Source organism: Schistocerca cancellata, chromosome 3, assembly GCF_023864275.1.
Source record: "Schistocerca cancellata isolate TAMUIC-IGC-003103 chromosome 3, iqSchCanc2.1, whole genome shotgun sequence".
Taxonomy (NCBI): Eukaryota; Metazoa; Arthropoda; class Insecta; order Orthoptera; family Acrididae; genus Schistocerca; species Schistocerca cancellata.
In genome coordinates, this window is record NC_064628.1 from 317,351,506 (window position 1) to 317,372,332 (window position 20,827).

Genomic DNA, 20,827 nt, shown 5'->3' on the forward strand with positions numbered 1-20,827 from the left:
GACCCTTAACATAGACAAATGTAATGTATTGCGAATACATAGAAAGAAGGATCCTTTATTGTACGATTATATGATAGCGGAACAAACACTGGTAGCAGTTACTTCTGTAAAATATCTGGGAGTATGCGTGCGGAACGATTTGAAGTGGAATGATCATATAAAATTAATTGTTGGTAAGGCGGGTACCAGGTTGAGATTCATTGGGAGAGTCCTTAGAAAATGTAGTCCAACAACAAAGGAGGTGACTTACAAAACACTCGTTCGACCTATACTTGAGAATTGCTCATCAGTGTGGGATCCGTACCAGATCGGGTTGACGGAGGAGATAGAGAAGATCCAAAGGAGAGCGGTGCGTTTCGTCACAGGGTTATTTGGTAACCGTGATAGCGTTACGGAGATGTTTAACAAACTCAAGAGGCAGACTCTGCAAGAGAGGCGCTCTGCATCTGCTTGCTGTCCAGGTTTCGAGAGATTGCGTTTCTGGATGAGGTATCGAATATATTGCTTCCCCCTACTTATACCTCCAGAGGAGATCACGAATGAAAAATTAGAGAGATTAGAGCGCGCACGGAGGCATTCAGACAGTCGTTCTTCCCGCGAACCATACGCGACTGGAACAGGAAAGGGAGGTAATGACAGTGGCACGTAAAGTGCCCTCCGCCACACACCGTTGGGTGGCTTGCGGAGTATAAATGTAGATGTAGATATAGATGTACTGGGGCAAGGGGGGCTCTGTCCCACAGGGTGCCCCAAACGTTCTGTCACGATGACATTATCCAAGATGGCAGCAATCACCCCAGAGGGATTCTGCCCCAGATGGTGCCCCAACAGTTCTGTTAATTCAAGATGGCTGCCATGATGTCAGCTGATGAAGCAAGTACAGTTACCCAAGATGGCGGGAAACAGTGTGTTCACCACAAGATCTGGGCCTAGTATACTGTAACACCACCAGAGGGCGCTGTCATCCACTCTGTGACGTAATGCGAGATGGCAGTCTGGTGGTGGAGAGGAGGGGTCTCATCACAGTTTTTGTTTGGAAACATGTAGGTCTTGTAAGAAGAAATTACATGGAGAAACATGTTGCATAACCTAATGTTCCTCACTGTACTGTGGGTGTCTTAACCTAATGTTTGATCCTTTGCTGGCACTTACCCTATTGTTTTGTTAAGTGGTTTTCCATGTCACAACCATTTCCTTAAACTATTCTACCACCTTTGATACCAAAGTAAGTATTTAGTTATGTCCTCGCACCATTTACTGGTACTCTTTCCGAATTTCCCATACTTTGGAACGCAATTTCTGGCGCATTATTCCTTGTCACACACACCCTTAAATGAATTCACTGCGTTTTACATAAAAATAATGCAAATTAACCTATGGTTGCACACTTAAATTGCTGTTCTGCTCCATGTCACCCACTCACGCACAAGCTCCACTTAACTATTGTATCACTAACACCATGCTGATATAAAAAATTTATGAAAATTAATTAAATCAATATTTTCCACATTTATGCGCTAGTTTTTTTTAATTCGCAGTATCCTATAGGTCGGTGAAATCGGTGGAATATAGGTTAAACAAAAGCTCGCTGCCACTCCCCCCCCCCACCCCCACCCCCACCCCCGGGCCTCACCCTGCCCGCAGCTGCCACAGCAACACTCTGGCGTCCATGAGCCTCCCTCCTTCAGGTTAGGGGGTTAGGACTGCACCAACCAGGCTGCTCGCAGTGGCGCGATTCTGCAGTGTCTCCTTCACCAACCTCATGTAGTCGCCGATCATGTGGGTACAGCACACACCCCTGTCCACCTTGCCACAGAACTCCAAGGCGTGCTCACTCTGATAACATATGCGAAACGCCTCTGGGCAGCACATGTATTTACCATTGCTGTGGATACTGACGTCACAGACCACACTGTAGAAATCTGTTCCAGGCTGGTTTCCTCCTAATTATCCTAATGGGTCACACGAGCTGCGTCCAGCTGTGCTTACCTGCCCCAGTGTGACTGACGCCTCGCTGCAAAACGCCCGCATGGCGACTCACCATCTAAAACGTTCTCAATGTTATACTGATGTCACACGGCTATGTAAAATAAGATCTCAACTTCTTGGAAATTATATAGTGTCCTAAAAATAGCTAACGGTCGCCTTTGTAGGTGCTTCTATGATGTTTCAGCTTGTCCACATGGAAATTATTGTCCTAACACAATATGTATACGAAAATAGCTTGGAATAACCTCGAATGCATATTCCTCGCAGTCCTAAAGTGGCACCCCTACCCCTCCTGCTTTCAACATACACTAACGTTCTCACCACAATGTACAGGTTGCTATATCCCAGCACAAAGGATTTCGTATGAATGAATGGGGGATTATGATTGGTTCTTATCGTATTTATCCTTCAAATTTCTGATGCAGTCTCAGTAGAAGCCCCATCCGCCTTTTATTTCTTTCTTCAGAAGAGAATTTTGATGACAAAAAAACTATTTTACACAGATAGCCATATTGCACTGACAATTAAACCCTGCAAAGTGGCCCTACATATCAACAAATACAGAAAGGCTCTAACTCAATTACATCCCTCTCCCACTGAGGACAGTCGCTTCAATATTAGGGCATAAAACCGATCTCCAACCCAGCAATATATCACCACGTACGATGTTGATGTAGTAAACATACATTTCTTATCCTTCGCCGTGCAAAATCGTCCCTTTTACATCATTCGTACATAAAACGTGAAGACAGGCAGCACCATATATACTCCACGCTGCACTAGATATTTCCATGCAAGGTCGGTGGTCATCCAACCCCGACAGGTGACCAAAGCGTCCTCAAAGGACTGAAGTCACTCTCAGAACTGTTCCACAAATTTGGACTCGTTTCCTCTCGACACAAACCTCGTTACTGTATCTGGCCTGGACATTTTTGCTTGCTCGCTTTTCTACACCCATCTCCAGACTCACGGATTTCAAGAAGACATGCATTTTCACCAGTCCATAATATTATACCATTTTCACGGTACTTCGCGGTATCAATCACACTACAGCATCCTACTGATCGCTCGTGCAACATAATTCCTAAGATATAGACCAGAAATTATTACTCTACAAACGCCAAACCTTAGCGAGGTATAGCGTGCTCTGGACCACTGAGTAACTAGAAGATTGTCCCGTCTGTGAAGACTTTTACATGAGAACTCGAAACAAATAGAGGAAAATGATATTTCCACCAACGAACACCGATGTCGGTGATGTAACACATTCCATATCATCCATATAATTTACAAAGTCAACTAAGTTCATTTCTCATGTCTAGAGAACAGGCAAACGTGTCTTTTACCAGCTAGATGTACACACCACAATCGATGTTCCCTTAAATAAATAAATAAAGGCGCCAAATGTGCAGAAGCAGTCAACCGAACAACCTCATGGGAGGGAGTAATGTTCCCTGGCAAACACACGTTCCTATTCAATCTTCTCAAATTTCTACGCAATCACGAACGCTGCCCGACACATATTAAGTAGTAGTTTACTATTCTGCTGTCTAGAGGACGACACAGTTAACTCAGCTACATTCCTGCTTTCTAACATACCTTTGCATTTGGACAGTTCGTGTCGTTAACAGGAAAACGTGAATCAGGCCCACCAGAGACCACTCATAGACACAATCATCCCACGAATTTATTCATATATGTATTTCATCCCTGGACTTACAACTAAATGTTACGATCATGGTCTCAGTTGAACGACATTTCACAATGAGCGAAGCATCAGAAATACACCCTGTTGATGGCTGTGGCTGTGGAAATAGAAATATCAGTACCATTCTTATGACTCGACATACTGTTCCCTTTGCGAGCACAGTACTTGATGTCAAATCCATACAATCTTCACGAATGTACGTAGTCATTTCCTTTGCACATGTCAGAACACAAACACATCCTTTATAAGCCAGATCCTCGAGGCGAATCTATCATGCAGCCCCTACTACTAAGTATAATATTTCGTGAATAAATGATTCCAGATCATACGAAAAAATACTCAGAGAAAATCAGCGATGGATGGACATGTCTCAAAAGTTTTTCTTGCGAGTGCTACCACTGTGTCTTAGAAAGAGAGGTTTAATCATCTTACAAACCTCCAGATGTAAAAAAACCCGATCCCGACGATTACTGTATGTTACTGTCATAAGTGACCTTAGTTCTACATGTGCACACAAGTGTCCATGTATAAAGCTATGCCGGCTTTATAAATCCATGTGTGGCATTACCTACGAATCATGTGGTTTTGTCAGCCAAGTACCGAGACGGTGATCATAGGAGCGTATATAATCAGACCAGCAGTCCGGTTACACATAACCCATGATGGGAACAGGTATGTGGCAGCAAGAGAAATCTGAGAAAACGTTGACGTGGAAGCGAAGGGAATCAGGGAAGTAGCCAATTTTTCTCTGTCGAGACAGCATTATACTGTGTGTCTATTGAAGTGCCAGTGATACACACGAGTTGACTACTGCATTTGATGCTTTCAGGAAGACAGAGAACCATCCACCTCTAAACTTCCGTGCTTCTGCGTTAAAGGATAACAGAGAGTGGATGGGGTGATCGATTAAGATGGAGCTCTTACGAGGTACAATTTAATGGTGGACTGATGATGTATTCTAGAGAGAGAGAAGTTGCTGCAGGTTAATTTTTCCACTGTTCTGTTAGGTTGCTTCAGTCACATGACATAGCCTGCATTATGCCACGTGTTCTGTATGTGGTTTAATGCACTGTCTACTTGCGATCGTTTATGGTAAACCTGTCTTTCATCAGATTACTTCCATTTCATATGTGATGGAACGTGACACATTCCTCCAAATGAACTATGATTTATGTGATGTACTCCATCCTCCTGTCGCGTCTTGGGTGTAAAATCAAGACTTCATAACTAAGTTAGCGATAGGTACTTGTGGGACACTCTGATCCCCGTGTATACACTTGTCCGACAGATGTGGTGTTTACAGAGATAGTGGCGGAATGACTTGCAATTTTCACATGTCGGATGATGCTGCTATGTATTTATCTTTTTCCTTGTAAGAGGTATTCCCCATTACTAACGATTATTCTGTACAGGACTGAGGCAGGCATAGAATAATTTCTGAACCGTGATCAGACATGAACAGTAAATGCTATATATCTCCAGAAAGCTATATTATACTCCTGTCACGCAGAGCCGATGTTTTAAGGCAGTTGTTTTTTTCATTTTAAGGTTCGGTAACATAGTTTATCATAGAGAAATCGGGAAGAGGTATGTATGGCATACGCCTGAAATATATTTCTTACAGTGGAATATTAACAGCTCTACATTCCATATGACTGATAGGTCGGAATCGCAAGCGATCTATTGTTATAGCCCATTTTAAATGCTGAACGTTGTAGCCTTAGGAGTGCACGTGTTTATGTTGTCTCTTACCAATACCATCCAGGTACTGATCCTAGACCCTTTAAAATTGCTGGCTTGGTGGATTTACGTAAAAATGCGTCGAACTCCACACGCCTGGGGCTGCATCACACATAAAAAACATCCGTTTCTTGTTCTTCTTAACCGTCAGCTATTACATCACGACACTTTCAAATCTGTTACTGTACATCAATAAGGAGTGCTAACCTCCTCGATGTGGGTGCATCACGAGATATCTTGTGTACTTGGAGGGGTGAGGACTCGTTAAGCTCCATTCATTCACGAGACGTGCAATGTAGTGGTCTACTTGTGATCGGTTGCAGATTAAATCAGTGATGGTGCTGAAGGGTGGGTTGGTCAGTGACAGTATGAGGGGCTCTTTCAGTCTGAAATTTTACCATAAGACTGCGAGAATGCTCTGTGTCTCCCATCAGCATAGAGATAGATGGTAAATTAAGCACTGTGCTTGAGGTGATGGAAATATGTGGAGCACTGTCTGATATACTTTGATGACATATGTGTTCGAGAATTAACAATGAATGGACGTACTGCATAGTCATCTATCCACATTCGCAATGATACTCGCAAAGTGGAGAAGGGGTGGTATAGCTATGATACTGAAACTGGGAAACACGCTCTCACTTCACTGGTCGGTGTCGAAATTAGTGTAAAGTTGATACAATTGCTCACAGTATCAACTGTGATGCTTATTATTTCAGTATTTCAGCAGTGTCTTATCCATCCCATCCGTCCACTGGCACACTATTGGTTATGACATGATGACTGACTGACAGTGCTTGTTTGAACTGTAGAAGGAGTTTTGTGGTGGGGTAACACCTTCTGGGATGGCTAGCACATAAATAGTGATCGCAAACATGACAGCAATATGAGGAATCAGTCGCAACGGAATGCAGAGCCATCAGCTGTTTGGTCAATGTGACAGATGAGTTTAAATGTCGTTTGGAAACCCACGTCAAAGCCATAAGACTCGTCCAATTTCTTCATGTTGTAAATGACTTTTATTTAGAGTCATCCATTGTGTGCAGTGTATTACGGTAACAGCAGTAGCAATATGATTTACACAGTGCGACGTCTAGAGGTAGCCCAGCTGACCTATCTTCCCTCCAAAAATTCAAACTTCCCACCAGGGGTGTTCGGCAGGGGTGTGTAGCACTTACCGTACTGCCGCCTCGTTTCTGCCGATTTACTGGCGTCACTAAATTGCTGGTTTGCTTGCCCGTGAGTGGCAGCAGCAGCGCGTATCCTTAAGTGCTCTGTCGTACTATCTCTGGAGTGACAGCTAATTATTTCCGGGTTGTGGTCTGTCGGAAGTTGAGCCCGGAAGGAGCAGCAGTGAAGTTGGGGACGGACCAGCAGTTCAGTAGGAACGTAGCAGTCGGGGACGGAGCGCCAGTGAGGTGCGCACAGCGAGTGCTCGCCGACCGCTGGCGGCACACATGAACTGTCCGGCGGAAAGAGATTGGAGCGAGACGACCGTTGGTTGGTCGTTCGGTAGGTCATCTCATCGGGCGTCGTGTATTGGGTCTTTTGACAGTTTCTGGGCCTCGTCTCTTGGTCATCGTGCCGCTCGTGGGTCGGTTCCTTCCTTGTGCAGAGATGTCGTGCCCAATGGGCAAGAGTTACCTCTGCATGGATGGGTCCGAGCCCGTGTGCCCGGGTCGCCGTGTCTCCGAGTTCCGAACGGACATGGAGTTGAGTCGGCTTGGAGCTTCGGACAGCCAAGACTCGCCCGACCGTCGCAGCACACGTAATTTGAGTCGGAACGACCTGGGTTTGTCGTTCGGTTGGTCGTCTCATCGGACGACGTGTATTTGGTCGCCGACTGCTTGTGGAAACACTGTGTGACGAACTGATTCGTCCTAGTTGTTCCACAGTGATTGCTTTTACGATTGATCGAGTTCTTGTGCAAGTGTTTTTACGTCGAATTTTGTGTAGCTTCTGTGATTTCCACTGAGCAGATGAATGCTGTCTGCGTACTGGAACAGGCAGTTGGTCGGTTGCGACAGAGGGAATTGATTAGGTTGTTGGTTGGTCCTTCAGCCGTCCCTAGGTCGTGTTGGAACCCGATTGTTTAGTGTTACGCTTGGCTGCCTGTCTCACCTAAATTGTGGTTAGAGTTTCTTCCCCTATTCTGAGCAGCACTGTTTGTTGTTTGTGATTGTCATTTTATTTGGTCGCAGGTGCTGTGCCAGGCCTTCAGCCTTGCATTAATATCGTCTGTGTTATGTAAAGTATATGGCCTTCAGCCGAACTTCATGACAACTATTTTAAGATTAGGCCTTCAGCAGTGTTTTTATTTAAAATTCTTATTGCTCTGTATTTTGGCATTTAGGCGCGTTTTTGAATCTGTGGCTTTAATATGTAAATCCTTGTCTGTAAGGTTTCTCTTTAATTATCTTGAATTCTTGAAACGGCCTTCAGCCCTGTTCTGTAAGTGTTTATATTAAGGTTATCTTTAATAATTCGTGAGTAATTTTTTGGGCCTTTAGCTGACAAGATACTTCAAGTTTTCTTAAGATGTTTTTCTGTTTTACTGTGTAAAAGCTTATCTCTGAAGCCCCTTTTTTATTATGTAATTTTTTTTTCATTGGGCTTTCAGCTGAAGAATTAACTTGAATTTTCCTTGATATGGCCTTTAGATGGACTTTGTAAATGCTTGGCTTTTAAAGAACTTCCTTAGCTGATATGACATATTACTTCGGCATTTAGCCGAGAAGATATTGTAATTTTACTTAAGTAAGGCATTCAGCCGTTACTCTAAATCCTGCTGTTTGAAAAGCAATCATTTAAACTTATTCTGGAGAAGTTACTGGGGCCCTCAGCCGTCAATTGATCTTTGTTGTTTTAAAGAGAAAACTGTGCATTTGTTTGAGGAATAAGGTTGTGTGTATTCTTGTATAACTAACGGTAACTGATATTGACCCATTTCCACAACCTAATCCGCTCTGTCTTGCGAATCCAGACATCCAGATTTCACGTAGGCAGAAAAAAAAATTGTTCAAATGGCTCTGAGCACGAGGGGACTTAACTTCTAAGGTCATCAGTCCCCTAGAACTTAGAACTATTTTAGCCTAACTAAGCTAAGGACATCACACACATCCACGCCCGAGGCAGGATTCGAACCTACGACCGTAGCGGTCGCGCGGTTCCAGGCTGTAGCGCCTAGAGCCGCTCGGCCACCCCGGCCGGCCGTGGGTAGCAGATTTCCTTAACTTCGTCTCCTTCGCCATCCCAAATTCAGATGCTAACTTTCTGCTATCCTCATTTCTGATATTTCTCATTACTTTTAGCCTTTCTTCGATTTCTCAAACCGTACTTTGTACTGATTATAGGGGTAATTACATTCAAAAGATCCCGTAATTCTTCGCTTTCACGAAGGGGAGCAAAATCATCATATAATCTTAACACTGATGTCCTGTCACCTTCTATTCCGGTCCAACTCTTGAATCTACATCCGTCATTGCTTCTTCGATGTATAGGTAGGACAGCAAGGGTGAAAGACTACATCGCTGTCTTGTACCCTTTTTAATCCGAGAAATTCGTTCTTTGTTTTCGAGTCCAATTGCTCCCGCTTGGCTCTTTGTCATTTTGTATATTTCCCACCATTCCCTATAGCAAACTCATATTTCTCACAGAATTTCAAACACCTTGCAAAACTTTACATAGTCGAACGCTTTTTCTAGGTGACAAATCCTATGAAGACGTTTTGGTTACTCTACGTTCTTGTTTTCATTATCACGCGCAATGTCTTAAGTGCCTGTGTGGTGCCTTTACCTTACTTTTTACCACACTGATTGTCTAACAAATCCTAAATTTTATTTTCCATTCTTCTGTATTTTATTCGTGTCAAAAACCTGTATGCATAAGGTATTAAGCTGTGTTAGTGACAATTCGCGCACTTGTCGGCTCTTGCTGTCGTCGGAATTGTGTGGATAATATTTTCCAGAATGTCTGCGGGTACTTCGCCAGTCTCGTACATTTTACACACCGGCGTGAACAGTGGTTCTGTTGTGACTTTCCTCAATAATTTTAGAAATTCCAATGGTATGTTATACATTCCTTCTACATCTAAATTCACATAGATATTCAACAAGTCACTGTATGGTGCGTGGCGGAGGGTATCCTGTACCACTGCTAATCATTTCCTTTTCTGTTTCACTCGAAATGCAGCGAGAGAAATACTGTTCTCTGTATGGCTCCGCACGAGCCCAAATCTCTCTGCTCTTGTCTTCAATGACCTTACGCGAAATGTACATTGGCAGCGGCAGAATCGCTCTGCAGTCAGCCTCAAATACCGATTCTCTAAATTATCTCAACAGTGCTCCTCGAAATAAACGTCGCCTTTCGTGAAGTAATTCCCGTCGAGGTTTCCGAGGCCTCTCCGTAATACCTGAATATTATTTGAACCTACTGGTAACAAAACCAGCAGCCCGCCTCTGAACAGCTCCAGTGTCTTCCTTTAATCCAACCTGGTGATAATCCCAAACAGTCGAGCACTACTCAAAAATGGGTAGACTAGTTTCCTACATCCGGACTCCTTTACAAATGAATTACACTTTCCCGAAATCTCCCCATAAACTGAAATCACCGTTCACCTTCCCTACCAGAATTCCTATATACTCCTTCCATTTCACATTGCCTTGCAACGTTACGCCTAGATATTTAATCAACGTAACTCTGTCCAGCAGCACAATATAACACCATATTAGAATATAATGAGGTTGTTTTTCCCACTCATTTCCATTAACTTACACTTTTCTACATTTAGAGCTAGTTGCCATTCATCATACCAAACAGAAATTTTGTCTAAGTCGTCTTCTACAGCCCTACACTGAATCAACGATGACACCTTCCCATACATCACCGTATTATCGGCAAACAGCAAACACACATTCTGGCTTATCCGATATTAATTCGTCCAAAGCTCTTTCAAATACTGGTTCTGATACTGAATCCCCTATTTCTTCTCCATCGACTTCTGTTCCTTCTTCTATCACATCATCAGACAAGTCCTTTCATACATAGGGGTCTTCAGTGTGCTCTTTCTGCCTATCCGTTCTCTCCTCAGCATATAAAAGTGGAATTCCTCATACAATCTTAACGTTAACGCCCTTGCTTTTCATTTCACTGAACTTTTATTTCAAGGTCTATATATCCTGAGGCAGTACTTCTGACAACCATTTCCTTTTAGATGTCTTCACAGTTTTTCATGAAACCATTTCGCTCTGTTCTCAGTGTATTTCTGTTTATTTTATTCCTAAGTGACTTGTATTCTGGTATTCCTGAATTACCTTGAACACTTTTGTACTTCCTTCTTTCGTTGATCAACTGAAGTATTTCTTTGGTTACCCATGCTTTCTTCGTAGTTACTTTCCTCGTACCCACGTTTTTTCTCCAACGTCCATGATGTCCCTTTTAGTGACTTCATTCTTCTTAAACTAATCTACCTACTGAACTATTCACTATCACAGTATCTACAGTCTGATAGAACGTCAAGTGTAACTGTTTATTCTTTAGTACTTCTGTATCCCACTTCTCCGCACATTAATTCTTCCTAACTAGTCTCTTAAATTTCATGCCTTGCAATCTGTGAGATTCGGAGTTGGCGTGGCCGCACGGGCCGCTCGGCAAGCTGGGGCTCGTCACCAACCGCGTGGTGCCAAACATTAGCCGGAGCAAGAGGGGTAGCCCCAGCGCGTGGTCCAGGCCGACCGCGTGGCTGGGAATTACACGTTAATGTTATGTCGAGGACTGTGCTTTCTGTCGATGAAGGAGATTTGTATGCCGGGAGTGCCAACACAATACATGTAGAAATAGAATAATAGCATGAAGAATCATGATACCTTAAAAGAAACATGTACATCGCCATTATCTGCACTACGATTCTGATGGTGTAATCAGATTTTCGATATGTTTATTGGTTTAAAGTTTAGTATCTGACTGTAAATTACACAAGTAACACCCAGCAACGAGTTTCCAAATTCTAAACGGTATATCAGATTATGTCGATCGACATGTTTTTAGAAAGCTATTAGTGTATACCTAAATTGGTATGAATTACAGGCATGTAACGTGAATAGTACACGAGTTATTGGAGGTCAAAGTGGCTGGCTACTATTGATCGTGTCCGGCCATAAGTACTCCAGTTAGACGAAAAAACAGTAGGAGAATGCTTATAAATATATTTATTCGTCTGTGTCTTTGTTTATATCCGATATATACTATTCATGAAGAAATTAGTCAAATATTTACTGTGTTTTAGAAAGCACAGAGGCATTAGGCTACTGGCCTACTTTTGCTTCTATTCCGTTGATATATGTTTATTTAAACTGTTTATGTATTTAATAATGTGTGTTATAGCGTGTTTATGATCCAGCCGTAGTATTATTTATTTAATTTCAAGTTATTAAAATGTAAATCCAGCATTTCGTATGTGTTTCCACATGTTTGTGGTGTGCGTTGGCTTGGAGACATGGCGGGAGTGCTCTAGCCAATCACAGCACTCGTCACTACGGTAGGTGACAACCGAAGTCAGTGGAGAGACTGTATGGAAATGGGGGAGGAGCATCGTGTAGCACAGGACACGAGAGAGTGCTAGACGGGAATGCGCGACAAACGGTCGCAGGATATACTTGGAGAGTGTTGAGCAGTGTGCGCGTAGATATAGATAGAAATACTTCATAGTGCCGACTTGTGAACTTCTGAGGTTTCCGTGGCTTCTGCTGTGAAGACGTGGGATACGTTTAGAAGTGAATATCTCGTGAGCTTTGTTGTTGTTCATAACTAATTACGTGAAGTAGGAATCTATTGTTTCCTTGCTATTCAACTTATATTTTATTTAATTGCTGGACCATCGACACCAATAAGTGTTTTGCACTAATAAACGGCAATCTTGAAGGTACTTCTGTTATCTTACTCATCATTTAAAGTCGTTAGAAACAGTACCTGCAGATTTTATCTAGTTGCAATCTTTCATTTATAGATTTCTATGTTACATTCGAAATTCGCATCTGCCGAGTGATAGGACCCTTCGACCACTCGATTCATGTGTATGTTCATATTGTGTACTGTAGACTCAGCAGTTTTTGGCTTGTAATGCGGCAACTACGTATACCAACCCCTAGACAACGAAACCAGCCAAAACTTTTAATATTTCCACTCTGAATCTGAGGGTACGTAGCTGAGGGCCACATTTTTTTGAAAGCCCTCAAATCCAATTTCTGATTTAAGAATCTCTGCCTGACCATGATGTAATCTAACTGAAACTTTCCCGTTCCCGGCCTTTCGAAGTATACCTTCTCATCTTACAGGAGAACTCCAGTAGTCCTTCTCCTCTCTCATTCCTATTACCAAGATCACATTATTTAGAAACCATATCTTCTACTTTTTCCTATAAAACTGCATTCAAACCCTAACGATTGTAACATTTTCCTCTCCCTTTACGTACTGAATTACCAGTTGAATACTCTTATATATTTTTCTCCCTCTCTTCGTCCTCTGATTGAGAGGTAGACTAGCGCAAACTCAACATAGAATCGTAGCATATATTTAAAACAGCTATCAACTTTGCTGCAGTATCGGTGGAATAGTCCTGTTCGCAACGCTGCAGTTCATAAACTGCACAGTTTCGTTATGAACAGTTTTTTTGTTTGTTCCTTTTATGAACACTAGCAGTTTTAACCAGATGATTCCGCCGACACTGTGGCCTACTACTATATGTCATATTTTGAATATGCTGATTTTGCTATGCTGATTTTGTGTGTATCTTTTCATTATGCCGCTATGGCTTCATTATATTTTAAAAGAGATCTGAAAATCTTCATCACTGTTCGAAAACGATAGTATAAGGCCCTAACAATTTTGTGATCACAGGCGGGAATAAAATAAATTTATTCTCTACCGTGATTTCGGATTTCACTATTATACTGAGATAGGAAACCAACTGTCGGAAATTAGTATGTACTTTGTTATGGATATACTCAGCGTACACTGTATAACAAGAAACTAGCTCATAACAATTGTTCAACCTGACGGCCATCAATCTTAATGCACGAATGACAAAGGCGCATGCTGTTCTGCCGCACTCTCGCAATGATGACTGATGTCTATTGTACCAAGAGACAGGCAGGTTGGATCCTAGCAAACAGGTCTTCAAAGGAGTTTCATACATTTATGTCCTGAAGTAATCCCAGAGGAAGAAGTCTAGAGGCAGGACCTCGCTTTCCAATCCAACGACGAGGGTATATGTTGTTCAGTCTCTCGCGGACACTAAAATCGAAATGTCCTGGTGCACCGTCGCGTTGCACCTCTTGCGGACAACAAAGGATACTGTCTGCAAGAAGTGTCACAGCACACCCTGCAAGAACACCAGCTAACGTGGACAGTCAAACGGGGAGACAGCAAATAAGGCCCTTTTAGGTGACCTTAGACAGTACCCTCCAATTCGTTCACAAAGAATCGTTAATGGTTGCCCACGATGTGGATGGCGTGAGTATTTTCCTCACTCCGGACATGGCTGTTGCTGCTGTTGAAAAAAGCATCACGGATGAATGAGGCCTCATCCATGAAAAATAATAACTGCATCCACTGACTGAAGTGAATGTGAGGCTCAGTATTCGTTGGTCCCAGAGCTTGTACACGTTCTTTATGATAGGAGTGTGTAGTGTAACGACATAAGTTATGTATAAATGAGTTTCTTTTGACACATGACCATGTGCAGACTTCGTCACGTATGTCAGTTACAAAACACTTCAAAATTATTTAAATTCTTTTTAAAGTTGTCTCCGAATGGTGGTTGAACGAAACTATAATTAAAACATCATCATTTTAGTCGTATGCGCAGAATTACGTTACTCAATCCATTTGGTTTGCGCAAACTTTTTTCAATTTAGATGTCGTTTGTTTCTTCTCATAAATTATATTAATGCAAGTTATCTGCTTTAATAAATATTAAAACCACACTGAATAAACTTTTAAGACTCAAACTCGTTGTCAAAAATTAATAATCTTGTCAAATAAATCAGTAATACTTCTTCCTTAATACAATTCTTCATAAATAAATTCTCGGAACACCTATTTAAACTTTTGTAATATACACTAGTTTATTATCTTCATATATACTACTTATAGACGTGAACATAAGTCTTGACAACATAGGACTGAACATTTACAACGTGATTAAACTTTCTATGACGTCATTGTTCTAGAAACATTACAAATTCTTATTTTTTCCGTTTTTAGAAGCACCACGCTACAACTCGGTTTCAGGATCTTCTGTTGCTCTTTGGCTGTCGACCCGCGACGTATAGTGGCCAGCAATTTTCTCAATGGTCCCGGCAGTGAAGATGCTTTCTCCGTTCGTTGCGCCGCCCTCTCCGTACATGAAACATAAAAATAAATACAAAACTTTAGATAATTCACAAACATTACAAATATTACAAAATACATAAACAAAACACTAAATTAAACTTATATTCACCTGCAAACTGGGCTGACACTGGTGGATGGGTGACGCTTCAATTTCGCGTCCCACTACAAGTGTAATACGTGTCGCAGCAATTCTCTCCACACTGTATCGTTCGAAGTGCGTGTTTCGTGGGCAAGTTGCCAGATGTTTATTGACGGATGGTCAGCCACACGATCACACACCATCTCCACAAAGTCTGGTGTTAGGCCATGTATTTGATGGGAACCTCATCCGGCGCTTTGTGGTGTTGTCTCCATCTCTCGTAAGTTGGTATCTACGGAGATGAACTTGTCATATATACGATGACACCTGTTGGCAAAGCATTCTCTGTACATTCGTGCTGCTTTATGGCTACTACGTACTGCTGCACCGTTTTTAAATGTGTATTTGCCAACTTTCTTTACTAGTGTGTTTCCCTGTTCGACTACTTGTCATGCACTGTACACAGTAACATACCTCACCGTGGACACATCATAAACTGTTTGATGCAATAAACAACTGACACCAGGGATAGTGTTGTGCATGCGGCACAGATTAATACTTCGATGCGAGGCACGCCGTTGTCAAATGACGCACGAGCTATGAACTAAGTTGTGCACAGTATGTCTGTTTGGTGGTCAGAGGTGTACGCTGTTTATCAGGCGCTATCTGTTCCAGTGTACTACAGACACCTAGATCTTTACGAGAGTGCAGTAGCACTACATGCGCCCTTGCAATACACGTATTGAGATTGGCTGGCGTAGTTGTTAACAGTTACTATGAGCTACGTTGTTGTTATGGTCTGTACGCTATGTATGTCCGTATCACAGTAAATATGTGTTTAGTCCATTGGTTCCCTATCTCAGTATATTCAGCTGTGGACACACTACCACCTCTATAAATCTGACTAGAAAAGTTTGAGGCACTCTGTATATTTAGTATACTGCTATTATTAGTGGGAGTGGTCTAATGTAAAGAATTTGCATCCTGCAGTCTTCCAATTTCCGTCAGTGAAGCAATCAAGTCATTTACAAACAATAACAATAGTACACATAATTTAACTTGGTTGATTTTAAATGTGGGTACGTGGTATGGATGAAGGAAGTGTCACTAGCGATAAGATTAGTGCAGGGAATTCATGTTTCAGTAACAAGGGCCCATCATCAGTGTGAATAGTTAGTTTACTTTTCTGAGAAGGAGTTGTAGGTACGACTCGCCGCGCACTGAGAACTGCTTCACCAGTCTATAAGAGGATGTTTGTAAGAAAAACGCTTTACCCTTTCTTTAGTTGACTCATTGGTTCGTAGTTTAATAAAACACTGAGTATCTTTGGTTTCCGTCATTTGAAAAATAAAGCAAAGAAAATTCTTTTTCATTCTATAACAAGTTACGCAGTACTGCTGATAGGGGGGAGGAGGAGCAGGTGAAGGGATGCTACTCTTTCATATCTGATTGCTCTGTTACACTTCGGGATGATCATGACAGAATGGTTGAGAAACACTGTTGTAGAAGCATAGACGAGATTAAAGACGTATTGCAGAGAAAGCCAAAAGATATCCAAAAACTCGAGTTCCAGAGACGTCTCGGGGATGAAAAGAGTGCTGGCATATATTGAATGCGGGCTATTCTAAACGGGTACAATCGATGTAAGCGAACAAATTAAATTCTTTTCAAAATCATTTTTTCAGCATACTTCGTATACTACTGCAGTGACGAGATAAGAGTTCACGTGATTGTCAGTGCAGCCTTGTAATGCTTCATGTTACACAGAACGTTACAGGCATGTTCGTCCGACTCAACAGGACTATCTCCTAAAGGAATTACGGGGAAAATTGTGGCGAATTTTTACTTGCGTATAGGTATTTTTAAAATAACTATCCGGTTTGAGAAGGGTATGTCATTTCCATGCATGTGCCTAAATCGTTGGGGTAGTTTTATTCATTTACATTCGATATCACAGTTTTCATTCACCTTCCACATACGTGCAGTGTGCCCTTGACTGGATCCACAACAGCGGTAATCGAGCTCATCACGTACCTGTGGGAGCAAAGTTTTAAGAGAATTCCTCCAACTGAAGAACGCACGAGGTCTTTTGTTGCTGTGATATCAACACCTCTATGCATTGCACACAGGGCAGTGTAAAAGGTAGCTAGCCAACAGCACCAGGACGCCCCCACTCACAACTGTTGCTAAGGAGAAATCTTATTTTCAATGCCTAAACTAAAATTCATTTCAGCTTACTATAGTCAAACATAGTTAAGATGCAGTCTTGTAAATTTGGATGAACCTCTTTGACACACCCTGTTTCGGAAAGGAGTGTTTAGGACGCAACAGTACCGATGCAGACAAATATTTTTCTGCCTGTGCGCAATGTACAAGGTAGTCAGAAACAAGTCTGAAAAGCTTGTCAGGGTGTATCAGCGTAGGTTGTGCTGACAAATAACTGTTATGAAAAATATTCAATACGTTGCGACGTTTCCGAGATAATTAGCAATGAAGTTAGTCGAATTCAAGCGGCCTGCCAGAGAAGGAGTCGACAAACATGTTATTTTCATTGTTTCCTAAAGCCGAAAAAGAGTGCGACACAAAAATTGGACGTAGGACGGTAGTAAGAATGGAACCCGAGCCAGAGTCTGAGCATTCTCTTACGGTATCGTCGACGCCACAAGAACAACTGATACTAACAGTATCTGACAAGTCCCTTGAATTTGCGCGCATTACGGCCTGATTGGCTAACTTCAGTGCTGGTTCATTCGGCAACGGCGCAACTTATAAGATTTTTTTCTTTACAATTATTTCTCAGCACAACCTACTCTGCAACACCACGACAGTCTTTTCAGACTGTATCTCACCACCCTGCTACGATAACTCTGTAATTCACTCTTTCAGGCTATTTCTCTACCGTTCCACTCTTCAGGGATAAACGAACAAGTTAGTTCTCACGTGAAAGCGGGAATTTCTGTTGTTTTATCGTGGTTATCACTTCTTATGTACGTGGGAATAACAAACCGGTATTGTGAGATTAACGTTCGTGATGGAAATTTTCTGAAAACCTGTTACCGGAACGGAAAGTGGATTTATTTTAGTCACAGCCGCAGCAATTCGCACATCATATCCGTTACACTGTCCCCTATTTCGTAATAATACAAAACGAACTGCTTTACTTCGTACTTTTTCTATGTCGTCTGTCAGCTCTAGCTGGGGCCCGTACTGCGTAGTAATACTCCTTAAAGAATGGACAATCGCAATGTAGGTACTCTCTTTAGTGGGTTTGCAGCACCTTCTAAGTGTTGTAATTCGGATATGTGATACGATTGCATGCTGAAGAGTTGAGGTATTATGTGTCATACGTATTACTCGGCCGAATTTACAGCTTAAAGTTCCGACCCTATGCCGTTAGACGGCTGCGAATTGTAGAGTGCAACGCGCCGATGTGTAACGTAAATAGGTCGGTGCACGAGAGACAGTTTGCTGTAATCCAACTTAAAATTCGAAGAGTTCGTGCACACACAGAGCACTCTCTCCTTCAGCGTTACGATGCCAGACAACACACGAGCGCTGTGACATTGACATCTGCCACGATCCGACGCGTTGGCTTCACTCTCATCGATCGTCCTTCATGCAATCACGACTTGTCCCCATTCAATTTTCGTCTGTTTCCACAACTTAAAGGACACATTCGAGGAATTCACTTTGATATTGATGAAGCAGAGGTAAGAGTTTGTGGATCTGTCAACAAAGTAAAATATTCTACAGTGACGGTATCAACAAAACTGATCTCTCGTCGGGAGAAATGTGTTCGTCGTCAGAATCACTATGTTGAGAAATAAATATGTAAACATGTAGAAAAAGATGCAGACTGCCGATAACATTGTTTCTTTTAAAAAGTTTTACGAGTTTTGACTTCAAAAAATTCTGAGGCATTACATTTCAGCATATCCTCGTAAACTTGGTGGTAAGATCTGTCTACATAGCGTAGCCTATGTCCAGCGTCGCACTACGCGGATGACCATGGCCTCAGCGAAAATTTCTGGAACCTTTTCGTGAAAATTTTTTGCAACTATTAACACGCAGTTAACTCTGTTCTCTTTCCATGATACATCGCGAGCTATTAAGAAAGTACACTGATGATGCAGTGAGTAGGAGAAATGAAGAACAAGTTGCACTTACATTATGGTACTGTGCGTTGTTATATTTCTTGAAAACCGCATTTTGTGACTTGTAACCAATAAAAAATTTTTGTCGATTGCGTCACGTGGACAAAATGTTTCTGCGACTCTTTTGAAAATTTATAAAAGAATCGAGCGAGGGTGATATTCGACAACCCGCAAGCTGTCTGATAACGTAACAAAAATCTTTCTTCTTAGAAATTGAAGCATTGAATGCAAACAATCAGTTTATGTCTGCCTACTGAAACGTTAATTATAATAAGGTTACAATTAAAGGTACTCGTTAAACACGAAATCCAGAATTCTTCAGTACTTTATCAAAGACTACACCTCTACCATTTCAGAATCAAAAGTAAACAATTCACACGTACCAGCAGAGGAAATACTGAATGTAATGACGTGCATCATAAACATATTCTTACGAGTTGTATGATTCCTCAATTTTTTTAGTAGTCATCGTTGCTTCAAATATACTGTCCTAACCGCTTATAAATAACCATCAACTGTTAATAATAGCAAAAGAAATGGCTAATATAGAATCCTGAATCAAGAATGTGCTTGTTGGTTCTGTAAAGCTTTCACATTGAAACGCACGGATTTAAATTTCGCAACAGGTTGCTTTTTGAATGCGAAGTACTGGTGAGCATTTCATCTGAAAAGAGAGCAACTGCTTCGTTCGCATTTATAGTCACTTGTCAAAGCCGTCTTTTCAATGGAAGTTGTAAGAAGGGTCGCCAGGCTTTCTTCACTGACGGCTGTCTCTAAAGGGCAGGAGATAAACCTTCCCGACAGAGCAGATCCTTCCAGATGGAGAAAATGCTGTTCGGAGGGGCCTCTATAATCTGCCTAATACCCAAATAATTATGGCGCTGACGCGAACGGTTTCATTCCGAAGCTTCCGCAGACGAAGACATAAATGCTTCCAGAGTTTGAACCTCAGCTCTGTTAATATCATCAACAGTGACACTGATGAGCCACGTCTTTAGCAAGTATGAAGGTGATCGATTCAGCTGATGAATTTTTAGGGATATCGCTTGTGTTGATTGCTAAAAAGCCTGATTTTGATAGTTATTTGCTCAAAATCTACAAAAAAAATGAACAGTCTATGGTTAGTAGGTATCGGATTCTGTTAATAATTCATCAGCCTTTAATCTACTTTTCGCTGTTCTCCTTTATTTTCCTATCTTGTGCTAATCTCGTATGTCTAGGTGACTCCTGGGTGCTGCAGCGGATGTCTAACTAACCGGTTCCTTCTCCTGATAAGAGTGTTCCACACATTTGTTTTGTAACCTCTTCCTATTAATATGTCTTTAGTCTGAACTTCGTCTATCCGTAATAAATACTCGTATTTTTAGAAAATATTCTACCTTGAGCGAAACAAACTTTCTTCTAATATCAGCCTTAAAAGTTCAGTAATATTTCAACATTATCAGTGGATTCCATTTAATTTTATGTTTATGAACTAGTATTTGTTACTCGGTTTGAAATGTCAGCTCAACTTCAGATGACAGACAGTGACATCAATAACCACATATGCTATTAAGATATGTGTTTTTGCTAAAACTTTTGAATACTGTAGCTACAATTCCAAAAGCATATTTAGTGTCACGTAACATATTACTAACGCAACAGAGAAATAAACGGAAACCATTGATGACACTGAAGTATGTATCGATGATAAATATGAATTAATGAGGTACTGCTCATTGGCTTTCGTGTCGGTAGCTCCAGATGAAATTTAATGATTTTTCAGAC